Source organism: Psammomys obesus, unplaced genomic scaffold (genome assembly GCF_907164565.1).
Source record: "Psammomys obesus unplaced genomic scaffold, mPsaObe1.curated_primary_1811, whole genome shotgun sequence".
Classification (NCBI taxonomy): domain Eukaryota; kingdom Metazoa; phylum Chordata; class Mammalia; order Rodentia; family Muridae; genus Psammomys; species Psammomys obesus.
Window position 1 is genome coordinate 19,745,498 of NW_026585689.1, and position 12,707 is coordinate 19,758,204.

Genomic DNA, 12,707 nt, shown 5'->3' on the forward strand with positions numbered 1-12,707 from the left:
TGCTTTATTCAAATCCTTGCTCAATAAGTTAATTAAAATGCTTGTGTAATTTTGCAGTTGCATTTAGTATATGTAAGGTAGCAAAGAATCTCTTATAAATGGTCTATTGAGGCAATAGTGTTGATACTGGGGGAAACCTAAAAATCCACTCTGCAATTGCCAACCATATCTCAAGGCTATGGGGTAGGGTCCGCGCTTCATGTCACTTTCACAAATTAACAAGTAAAACCTGGGGACCTTGAAAAGGTAAATAATTCGGAAATATCCTACTTATAAAATTTGACTCAAGATAACCACAGTGTTGAAAATAAATATTTTTTGATGTTAAAAATATTATCTGCTTAATAAGGAGAGAGTCTAGAAGATCCCCAGGGATAATTAGACAGAACCACATCGTGGAAGCAGGGAGGCACATCAAGTAGACAATTTCTAATATGTTTTAAGCAGAGGCTCTCCACTTTTGCCCTGCAATTATTTTTCACAAAATATGATCCATCCCAGGGCAGAACTTTTGAATATAAACATAACTTTCTGTGGAATCCACTAATGAAGGGGCAATGCTTAGCTCTATCTAGCACAAGTACATGCATAAATCATCACCACAAAATGCAAAAACAGAATGAACTGCTTTATTATTCAAGAGTTACAATGCTCAGTACATTACTATGCCCCAAACTAATGAAATCAAGTAGACTTTCATTCTAGTTAAAAGTTTCTAACCCATGCAAGCAATACAAATAAATGTATTATTTCCAAATTTCCTTGAGATATTTTTTAATTAACTGTATAATGTTGGACAGTACAGTCATAGCATTTCTATTAAACAAATCCAGTATGCACACTCAAGCCAAATTTTTCAAAAAAATGTATGCATCGAATATTTTTATAATCTAATATACCATCTTACAAAATAATTGTCTATCTCTGTTTTTTTTTAATTCAGCCACAGGACAAAATCTGTATATCTATTTCATATACTAGAATACTAGAATAATATTTATGAAGCCTGCTGATTATTTAGTAATACAGAAGAGTTCATTTTTTTTTTTTTAAAGACTCCAGCTAGAGCCAAAAGGGCCAGCTTAGAAAATTAAGTATCTTATTCCTTTCTGCTTTTTCCCCATGTTTACCAACTAGAGGATTTATGGAATCCAGCCTGGTTTTGATGGGTGAGGCATGAGACAAGTAAGGTTGGTTTGGGCAAAGTAAGGTCGGTTTTGGAGCTAACGTTTTACCACTTCTAGGTTCAGGAATTGTCTTAGTTCCCATGCATGTGCCCGTCCTGCTAACATCAGGAAACAAGCTGGGAGGATTCAGAGGACTGTCTGGGATAATCAGGCTTCCTTCATCCCCTAGGAACATTGCCCTGTGTTTGGTTTCCAGTTGTTTTCTGTACTCTCCTTTCAGCTTATTAATTTAAAGCAACTTCATGTCTTAAGTTCATATTTTATTTAATATTTTTGTGTTCTGAGCTGGGAGCATCTATTCTCATATCTTGTTAACATAATTCAAAAGTTTCCTTTGATAGTACGTTGTCTGGGTTACAACATTTTTTTACATACTTTAGTCTTTTCCCTTTACAGAAACATAGAATGTGTCTGCTTACTAGCACCATCTATAAATGTACACTCAGACAGCCTGTAATTGCTTTAGTTCCCAAACACAGACTGAAATAATAATTTTAAAAATTATCTTTTGTTTTATTATCTGCCTAGCATTTTCAATCAGAATGATTAAACTCTAAGAATATATAATTGTTACCTTTTTTCAGAATTGAGAGGAGCTAGCCCAGTATTGTTGGTGGATATTTAGCAATTAGATTTTAAAGTAGGTATATGCTGGACCATAAAGCAATGCAAAGCAAACTAAAACTGTAAGATTCATCCCCAAGAATAAGATCATTTTATCAACAAAACAAGCAAACAATGAAAAGTAAAAGAAACAGGTGTTATATGTAGTTAGAATTGTTTCTTTGAAGAGTTTAAAAGATATGCTTATGTTGATATGTGTTTGTGTGCATGTACATTTGCGCACATGTGTGCTAAATAGTTTCAATAAGAAATATAATTTCAAAACTGTGGTGTATATGCATTGATCTCAACATTTGAAAATTACATATAAAATTTCTCTCCTTACAGAATGAGGGAAGATTGGTTGAGAAACAGTAACATTGAGAAAATTCTTGTTCTTGTTTTTCTGGAATGAATCTTACCACACAGTGCATATCTTATGATATGCAGGAGAAACATCCCCCTATGCTCACGTGATTGAACATTAGGCCCCTACTTTGAGGAAGTGGATCACTTGAGTGTGCTGAGGGAAGTAGCCTTGAGGTTGTACAGCCCTGCCCAACTTCATGTCCACACAGACCATCGTGACCTTCTACTTCACTTCATATTGTCATGTCTTTCTCACTATGTCTCCTCAGACTGAAAGGCTGAAACAGTCTTTCTTCATCAAGTCTTTTCCTGTAAGCTATCTGGTTATAGTAACAAAGAATATGATATGCCACGTGACTTAATGTTTTGCTAAATCTCTCTCTTCAGCAACAAAATGGGAAAAACAAATGATCCACTCTATTTCACCGAAAGACAGAGTAGTTTCAACACTGTTGTTGAGTTTATTTCTCATGAGGAAGAGGTCTCTCCCTAAGCATAGTGAACTGTGTTTCACATAACCCTTCCCACTTCTGCCCATGGAGTGAATGGCTCTATCTATAAGTTCACAGAGAATGATTCAGTATAACATGGACAGCCATTTCCTCCTATTCTTAAGTTTCCAAACATCACAAGCCTGAATTTACAGTTCTGTTCTGTTGTCTCTATGCTGTCCTCTGCCCTAGTACCTGTCTAGACCCTCATGGGTTGAATGCTAAATTGTTAGGTGAAGGTGATAACCCCTGGGGTGAAAGTGGAAGAAGTTGAGGGGGGAGGCTTCAGCAGGGATTTATAATAAATAAATTGTAAAAAAAAGAAAAAGGAATAAAGTGGAGTAAGAAAACAGAAAAAAAAATACTAAATTGTACACATTGTCAAATTACCAAACTCTCAAACCAAGTTGTTTACCTGTGAGATCTTTATCAAAAATAAGATTATACTTCAATCTATTTTAGATGTTATTTCTTATTCTATGAATATCATATGAGTGACAATTACAGGAGGTCACCTAAGAGACATTAATAAAAGACACATTTTTCTCCTTCTAGTTTTTCATTAAATATAAGCACTTGATTGATTCATGCAATTTATGATATAATTAATGTCAAATCCATCTCTATTAGGGTCATACATGTTGTAAAATTAAAAATAATAAATCCATTTACAAGAAAAACCTTGGCAAATGCTACACTGTAGTGTGCTTTGTGAAGCCCTGTGGTGTTTGCCAAGCTCCTGTTAACTGACAGATAGGTTCTGTTGTCACGTATTCAAATTTCCATTGTGCCTTATTATATTCACTTTCTACCAAGACTTTTTCATCTTATCATTTCTTTAAATAATCTCACTTTCTTTGAGGAAAAAAAATGCCAAAAAATTCTGGAATTATGAGTTTCTTACGTACTTTTTGGGCTTTATGTACATTATGTTTCATTGCGTATCAAGTTGTGGAGCCATTGAATCATCTCTACAGTCTCATACAACCCTCAGCCAAAGATACAGTTACCATCATGTTACCGAAACAAAAATCAAACTGTCAACTATTTACACCTAAAGAATAGTTACTTTTACTGAAGTAACATACTAAAAACTGCATTTGCTGGACACACATTTTAATGTCTACATTAGTTACATAAAATATGCAACTTTCTATACAACGTCTACTAATGTATGCATATTGTTGCATTTATTTTCTAGGTAGTAAGATCATATTAAAAAGATTATAGGACAAAACTGCCATTGAATGGTAAGCAAAAATCATGCCTTGAATTGGAGACCTCTCCTGTCTATTGGTGTGTCTGTGGTGAAGACATTTCTTGTAATTTCCAAATTATCAACCATATTTTATTCTTACACAGAAAATAATTTAAAGTTGTAATCTAAACATTATACTGGGTGTAATATGTCCAGAGAGAAAAACAGTTACCTTTTGCCCATAACATAAACATATGCTTACAACTGTACAGTTAGGTAGAACTTAATGTGAAAAATAAAATTAAAATTTTAATAATCATGACTGTTTATCATATTGTCTGTGCACTTTGATAAAATGTTTAGAAAAATATATTAAAATATATAGATATACAATTATTTATAATAAAACACATAAAATGAGCATAAATATTCTTACCACTTAATGTAACTTTGTGCTAGTATTTTATAAATAAAATATTTGTAAGTTAAAAGTCACTTTATAAATATCAGCAGGAAGTGGTGATAAAATAATTCACACCATAGTCATTTTGCGGATAAGGAAATTGAGGTGAATAAGTGTTAAGTAAGTTGTCCAAGTTCATATGGGTGGAAAAATGGATTTGAATATAAGCAGCTGAGCCTCAAGAGTTCCTGCTATGAATCATTACTCACTAAGGCCTCTCAGCTCTGGGTCTTGTCACACTTAAATAAAGCGATGGAGGATGTTGAAGAGGTCAACATTGTCTGGTAAAACTAGCTGAATATGTTACTTGAAACTACCTGTAGCAAAAGACAAATGCACCACAAACTTGATTACATTTTAGGTATTATTTATTAAGCTGATATGGGAAGTAGAAAAAGTGTAAGAAACAGGCAATCATACTATTTCCAGATCTACGCTGAACTCTGGCACCTTGGGCATTGGTGGAATTCTCCACATACGGTTGAGTATTGTAGTCATGTAATTATGGATCACTCCAAATGTGTACAATGTGGTCAAGAGAGTAATTTTTAAATTTCATTTCTTTAAATTTTGAGATTATAATATAACATCATTTCTCCCTTCTCTTTCCTTCTTCCAAACCCTCCCAATACCCTCTTGGCTCTTTTTTTCAAGTTCATGGCATTCTTTTTCTTTAATTTTTATTACACATATAAATATATATATATATTTCTAAATATAATGTTACTTGTATATATTTTTAGGGCTGACCATTTGCTGTGCTCTTACCTGTAGAAAACTATCCCTTCCATTGTCACCATTTCTTATTTGCCTGTAATTCTTTGTGTATGGATTGTTAAAATTGATTTATTCTCTAGAAAAATAGTCACAGGAGACTAGTATCCACTGTGTTGGAATGCTCAGCACTGTAAGACATCCTTCTATTCTTGTTTTCAGTCATTAATGACTAGAATTTAGGTAAGAAATACATTTAGTAATTACAATGTCATAGGCCAGAAGTCTACATGTGAAATTTACTTTTTAAAAATCTTTTGTTCTTTTTATTGAAAAGAGATTCTTTTGCTTTTGTTTTGTTTGTTTGGTTGGTTTTGGTTTTGGTTTTTGGTTCTTGTTTTTTTCAGGATAGGATTTCTCTGTGTAGCCTTGGGTGTCCTGGACTCACTGTGTAGACCAGACTGGCCTCGAACTCAGAGGTCTGCCTGTCTCTGTCTCCCTGAGTGCTGCGATTACAGGTGTGTGTCACTGTACCCAGCTGGAAATAGATTCTTTTCTCCCATCATATATCCTGGTTATACATTCTATATCATGAAGATGCCTTCTTTACTGCTTATTAACATATTCTAGTTGTATAAATTAAGGTGGTATATCTCAGTTCTTCTCTGAACTGAGACATTTCCCTCTGGAAGGTGACTATCAAAGTCAGAAAGTTACAGGTTTTATAAGGTCTGTCAGTACCATCTTAATTTATCTAAGAACTTTGAGCCAACTATGATGTATTCAGCAATAAGGATACATCATAACATTTTGGAATCTAACCAAGAACAATGATATTACCTTGTAATATTTAGAGCTCTGTAAGACCCCACTCACCCACACCTCTAAAAGAGGAAATGCATTCCTAGCACTAAACTTCTTATCTGATAGTGGTATCAGGGAAAGTATTGTCCCCCTCACACACATATACTTTTAGAGTAATTCTGTTTAAATCATTTTTACATACGCGTATATATGTACTTTTTTTTTTTTTTCATCAGACTTTAGGACTTTGAATTTGTCCTAAACTGATTGATGCAGAAAACATAATAAACATTCTTTTATACTGGCATTGTAAAACAAAACAAAGCAAAACTATTAATTGTAGGAAAAATAGTTTTGTGCATACAATGTAACAATGTAAACTCATAGAGATAAATGTTAGCTCTATCATTCATCTTTTAAAAGTGTATATGAATATCCAGTCAAAAGCAACAGGCTATCTCTCTTGAAACCTTATCTATATAGATCCCAATACATACGATGTACTTTAAGAAGCACATATAGTAGTATGCTTCCATTTGACCTGTTTGATCGTCTTCACTGTTTTACCTCTCTATACTGCCTCCACTACCTTGCCCTCCCAGCCCACACCTATTTAATCCTTTCTGCCTATTAGTTACTAGCACCCATGCATACCACCTGAGTTCTACGCTCCCCTGCCCCTACCCCTGGTTATATAAGCAGAAAGAAATTTCTAGGACAAAGGAGGCTTCCCAGGAGTGCAGTAAATAAGTAGTGCAGGTGTCCAGAGTTTCTCTTTTGGTGAGTTGCACCACAAATAAGGTCAAATAAGGTTGGCTCTTTTGATGGCGCAACCATCATGGATTTACTCATGTTATGTCAGTAACCCCTCCTCACCCGACTTCCTATAAATAATCACAATAAGCTCATTGTTTTAACAAGCTGCACTTGGAAGGAATCAGTTCTGTACTCTGGGGTAAATACCCTTATCAGGAAAGTCACAAAACAGACAAGGCTTCATTATGAAATGACATTAATCCATAGAATAAGCTTTTATTATGTACGAACCTACTTTACAATATATTGTCTTCCAACAAGTGTTTCTTCTAATAGGAGTTTCTCATATCTCCTGTTTAATGAAAACATTGACTCTCCAAACTGATTGCATGATGCACTAACAGTTTGCTAGCTGATGTTTGGCACTCTTTGGCAAAAGGCTTATATGGACGATAGTGAAGTCTGTGGTTTGTGCAGAGAACTGAAGTGACTGCCACATGTCTACAGCAAGTATTGATTTCTTTGTTCTTATACATTAAGGGGGTTGTTATGAGTCATAACAGTAGACAAATTACAGTTATGAAATAACAATGAAAATAATTTTAAGGTTGGGGGTCACCGCAACATGAGGATATTAAAGGGTTGCATCATTTGGGAGGTTGAGAAACCAGTAAGCTAAGGGATGTGTGGGTGAGATAAAAACGGCCACTTTGTGCCTGAAATAAATGGCATTTTCTCAGGGGCAAGGCCCCTGGATCTGGATCTCACAATGGCCGACAGAAATAAAGCACGTAAAAGGATCCAATATACAACTCTTAAGGGATGCTGAGGCACAGACCAATGTCAATCTTATCTATTTTAAACTAAAAGAAGGGTGGACCTTTACTTGTTTCAAAACACCTATGCATAACATACATATCTTTCCTGGCAATTGAAATTCCAAATAAGAGAGAGGTCATTAAACTCATAGTCTGTTATTATATGGCAAAATGTAATGTTTGATGATAGTGTTTGCAAGTTACATTTCATTGGGATTTACAAATAGGATTAGCCAGTCTGTATGGTGGCTAGTCTGTACTGGTATGTGAGAAGGAATTATGTAGATATACTTTCTTTTCATGTTAAGGAAAGAGGGGTAGGGAGAAAGAGGAAAGGAGGGTGAGGTAGGGAGGAGGTGAAGGAGAGGACTACAACTGGGATACAAAGTGAATAAATAATAATGATGATAATGTGAAAAAAGGATAGAGGAAAGTGAAAAGGGGCAAGGGGAGGGTAATAGTGGGAAATGAGGGAACAATAAGATAAAAAGTTATATGAATTATGAATAGCCACAGTAAAATTAATTATCTTATGAAAAAAAGAAGCAAGACCTCGGAATTTTTATATTATTGGAATAAAATTAGTGACCTTAAGCAGGGATCAAAAATATGAGGTACACTACTGCAATGATTTTCTAATTTCATTGTTCATGATTGTCTTTTATACTTTTTAATGTTCATTCAGGTGAGAATTACTATAGAGATGTACGGAATACCATCAATATATCTAAATGGAGGAAAACTTATCAAAGGTAACTTCACAATGCTTTCCAAACTTGTGTTAAACAGAGGAGGATTTTGCAGCCAGGCCTGAAGATACCTGATAAGCTAGGGTCAGATGAAAGGGGAGGAGGTCCTCCCCTATCAGTGGACTTGGAAAGGTGTAGGGAGAAGATGAGGAAGGGAAGATGGGATTGGGAGGGAATGAGGGAGTGGGATATAGCTGGAATACAAAGTTAATAAAGTGTAACTAAAACTAAAAAATAAAAATTTAATTAAAAAATACTTTTGCTTCCTTTCCAAGAGAGTTTTTATTGTTTCAGATTTATGTGAAATCAATATCTCTCCTTTTTATCTTCTCTGTTCTACTAAAGAACTTCTGGAGGCCCCAAAACAGGATGCCCTGGAGCTGGAGTTCCAAGCAGTTGGAAGCCAAACTGTGTGGTTATTACAATGCCAGTAACTGGCTCTTAACTGTTGAGTCCTCTCTTCAGCTCCCTACTCCTTCAAATGTATTATGTTATTTAGTATTAGAGAAGGTTACTGAATTTGTATCATGCTTTTGTCAGACAAACACAGATAAAAATATGTTGGCTTGTCCTTTACAAATCACTGGTCATTATTTTCCTGGGGATGAGGTTAAATTTAAACACATTTATTCAGCTTTTTCTCAAATTGAAACTTTCCCCAGATGTGTATAAAACTAGGGAAGATAGTGTAAAAGAAAAATTGCTAAAATGAAGGCAAGTGAATGATTCTGATTACTCTTTTACTTTCACAACTGGCTTGGCAAACCAAATTAGGTGATCCCTCTATTTATTGATCTTCATGTCCACAATGTACTTTTACAATTTTTCACTAAAGAGTTAGGATTCTTTTTACTTCATTTCTTTCTTTCAATGTATTCACTTTGCATCCTGGCTGTAGCCCCCTCCATCTCCTCCCAGTCCCACCCACCCTCCCTTCTCTCCCCCAATGCCCCTCCCCTAATCTCCTGATAGGAAAGGACCTCCTCCCCTTCTATCTGACCCTAGCCTATCAACTCTCATCAGGGCTGGCTGCATCATTTTCCTCTGTGGCCTGGCAAGGCTGCATCCCCCAGGGGGAGCTGAACTAAGAGCCAGCCACTGAGTTTATGTCAGAGATAGCCCTTGTTCCCCTTACTAGGAACCTACTTGAAAACTGAGCAGGGAGACTCGGTCCTCCCCCATGCATGGTCCTTGGCTGGAGTATTGGTCTCTGCAGGCCCCCCTGGGCCCAAGTTTTTTGGCTCTGTTTGTCTCCTTGTGCAGTTCCTGTTACTACCAGGTCTTTCTATCTCCCTCTTCTTTCTTAAGGTTTCCTGCACTTTGCCCAAAGTTTGGTTATGAGTCTCAGTATCTCCTGCCATAATTTACACTTTAGTAAGTCTGTCTATTTTCAAATCTGTGTTTACACATTTAGTCATTATTTTGAAAAATACTTACATATCAAATGCAATTATATAAGCTTTACAGTCACAAAACTAAAAGAACAATAGAATTTTTTCTAAATTCTCAAAGGGTGAGGCATTGTTAAACATAAGCCCTTCATTCCCAATGCACAAAAAATTTTATGTATATAAATTATATATTTGAAACAAATATTACACTGTTATAATCTTTTTGTTAAAATTATGTTACCTAAAACTTTATTTTTAATTCACATCATTAATAAAAGACACTACTACAATTGAGTTTTAAATGGATGCTCACAAGCCTAAATTCTATGGATCTGCAGAATCAACTTAAAGCTAAATAAACAGAGTTTTGTTCCTTTATCATAATATAATCCTGTTATTGGAATATTAATTTTATCTATTTTTGAGTTAAAAAAGCCTAATGATGCCTTCCAAACATAATCAAAATTATTATTTACTCATGATGTGTTATTATTTGTTGGAAAATTTTATGATTCTATGATTCCCATGCATGAATATGTCTTCAAAATTTTAAATAAGTACATGATCCCTAATCCATCCTTTTATGAGTGAGTAGCATCAAAGTAATTGTGTTAGATGTGTGAACATAATAAAGTGAAATATTTTGGTTATTGTGCTCAGGGTATATGCCTAAAGTAAAATTACTACTTCATTTAAACATTTCCATTAATGCAATTTTTAACATATTGATCCAGAAGCTCAAACCAGACCCAGTGGCTCACTGTATTTTTCTTGCTGCCTACAGATCCAGATATAGAACTCTTAGCTAACTCTCCAACACCGTGTTTACCTGCATGCTACCATGTTTCCCACCATGACAATAATGGACTAAACCCTGAGCTATAAGCCAAAATTAAATGTTTTCATTTATAAGAGATGCTATGGTCATGGTTCTTCTTCACAGCAATAGAAACCCTAATTAAGACAAGAAGAATTTCTTCAGTACAGTCACTGAGCTACATCCATTAACTCTTAACAGTATGATTGCTTAAACAAACCCAACTTTATGACACCAAAAGTTCATATCTCAGTGTGGATGCCAGAAATCTCACAAGGTCCTACCCTACATGAAGAAATATAATCAGTGCTGCCAATAAAGAGAGAATCAAGCTTCTTCATTGATCAACCCCCCTGGTTGGTTATCTGATCCCATTTGGTTAGTTCAAAATATATATACAAAGAAAATTTACTGAACAGACTTGTGATTTCATGCATGTGCCTGTGTGTGTATGCATACCTACCTACATACATACATGTTTGTGCACTCATGTGTGTGTGTGTGGTAATAATAATTAAAAAGAGACCTTAAATGTGAGAGGATGTGGGGGGCATGGGAAGAGTTGAAGGGGGAGAGAGTTGAAATGATGTAAATATAGAACTCATTTATAAATCATTTTTAAAAGGGAAAAATAAAACATAAAATAAAAGAATAAAGTACTACTCTTTCTTAAAAATCTTACAAAACATCTGAAATGTAAACTACATGGCGCCACTAAAGATTGGCTACTTGAGAAAAGGTTATAAAAGAAGGCCTTCTCTATTGTATAAATATCAATGAATTTAACCTTGATAAGTCTGTGAACCCCTGAATGTATTTCTTTCTTAACTATGAATACTAACAGAAAATATTCAAACATAGGTCTTCATAAGAATTCTGTGCTTAGTCATCTCTGTAGATATTGAAAATAAAATGACACACTTTTCCTATTTAAGGCACTCTATTTGTGCAAAATGCAGTGTTCAGGTTGACAAGGAGCTTTAAATAGGAGATATTGTTTTCAAATGATCTGGCAGAAGAATAGCTATGATGAGCTTTAGCCTTGAGTTGTTTGTGAGAATTTTATGATAATGTGAGTTCTATCAAGTTGCCACATATGACAGCTAATCAACATTGAAAACAAAGGTGCCAGAGAAGACAGGGCACATCAAGATCAACTCCTATGTGCAATGACCTGCTAACATTATATTTTGAAGCTTTCTCTATTATCATTTAATTTTATATTTAATGTTTCAACTGCATAGTTGCTTCCATGCCCCTGCTTTTATTACAAATAATAACAAAAATTACGCAACATCACATTTTAAAAACAAACTCTATCGTATCAACAACCAGGTCATTATTGTACTTTTCTTGAAGTCTGAGCAAGCAAGGCATTTTAAGCATAAATCTAAAAAGGAAAAAGAAGACACTTAGACAAGACTTACATTCATTAATATACATATAGATTAAATCAAAGGCTGAAAATCAAATAGGAATTGGCAAGATACATAAACATACAGCTTTACACAAAAGAAATACATTTAAACCATTGTTTTTAAAAGCACCATCTATTTAAGGATTAATGAAATTAGGTCTGTCACTCACTGCACTTTGTCCATTTGTGGCTCTCTCTGTTAACTACCTTCTAAGACAAGGAAAATCTTCTCTGATGATAGATGAGACAGGCATTATCTAATAGTATAGTCATACATGATTAGGAATCATTTATCAGAATAAAGTAGGCTTTGTTTTCTTCCCAGAACTCATGATCTACCTAGTCTCAGATTATTTATGAGTGTCACTATGTGTTCTATCTCATGGTGTGGGTATTAGAGCCAGCCAATTTGGTTACTCTCCTAATAGCTGTACCACTGTTGTACCAACATATCTTGCAGATGTATCAGTGTTTTAATTTGCAGATTTTATGGCTTGTTAGTCTAATTAAAACACATATTGATAGATCATAAAAGCTTGCATCCACATATAAGAGAATATATACAATGTTTGTCTTTCCACATTTAAGAAAAAATATGAAATGGGTGCAAGTTACCCAATTCACGACAATTATTTCTAGGTCCATCAATTAACTTTAAAATTTTATTATTTAGTTTTCTTATCAGCTGAATAACAATTCATTGTGTAAGTGTATCACATTTTCATTATCTACTAACCAGCTTGTGGACATCCACACAGTTTCTAATTCCTGGTTGTTAATAAACTCACAGAGATCTGTCTGCCTCTGCCTCATGAGTGTCAAATGTAGCTACAACTCTATATGAGAGATGGGAGGGTCCAATAAGAGATAACATCACCAAGGTTCAGGAAAAAGATAAATAACTAGTAATCTATATCTATACACCTACCA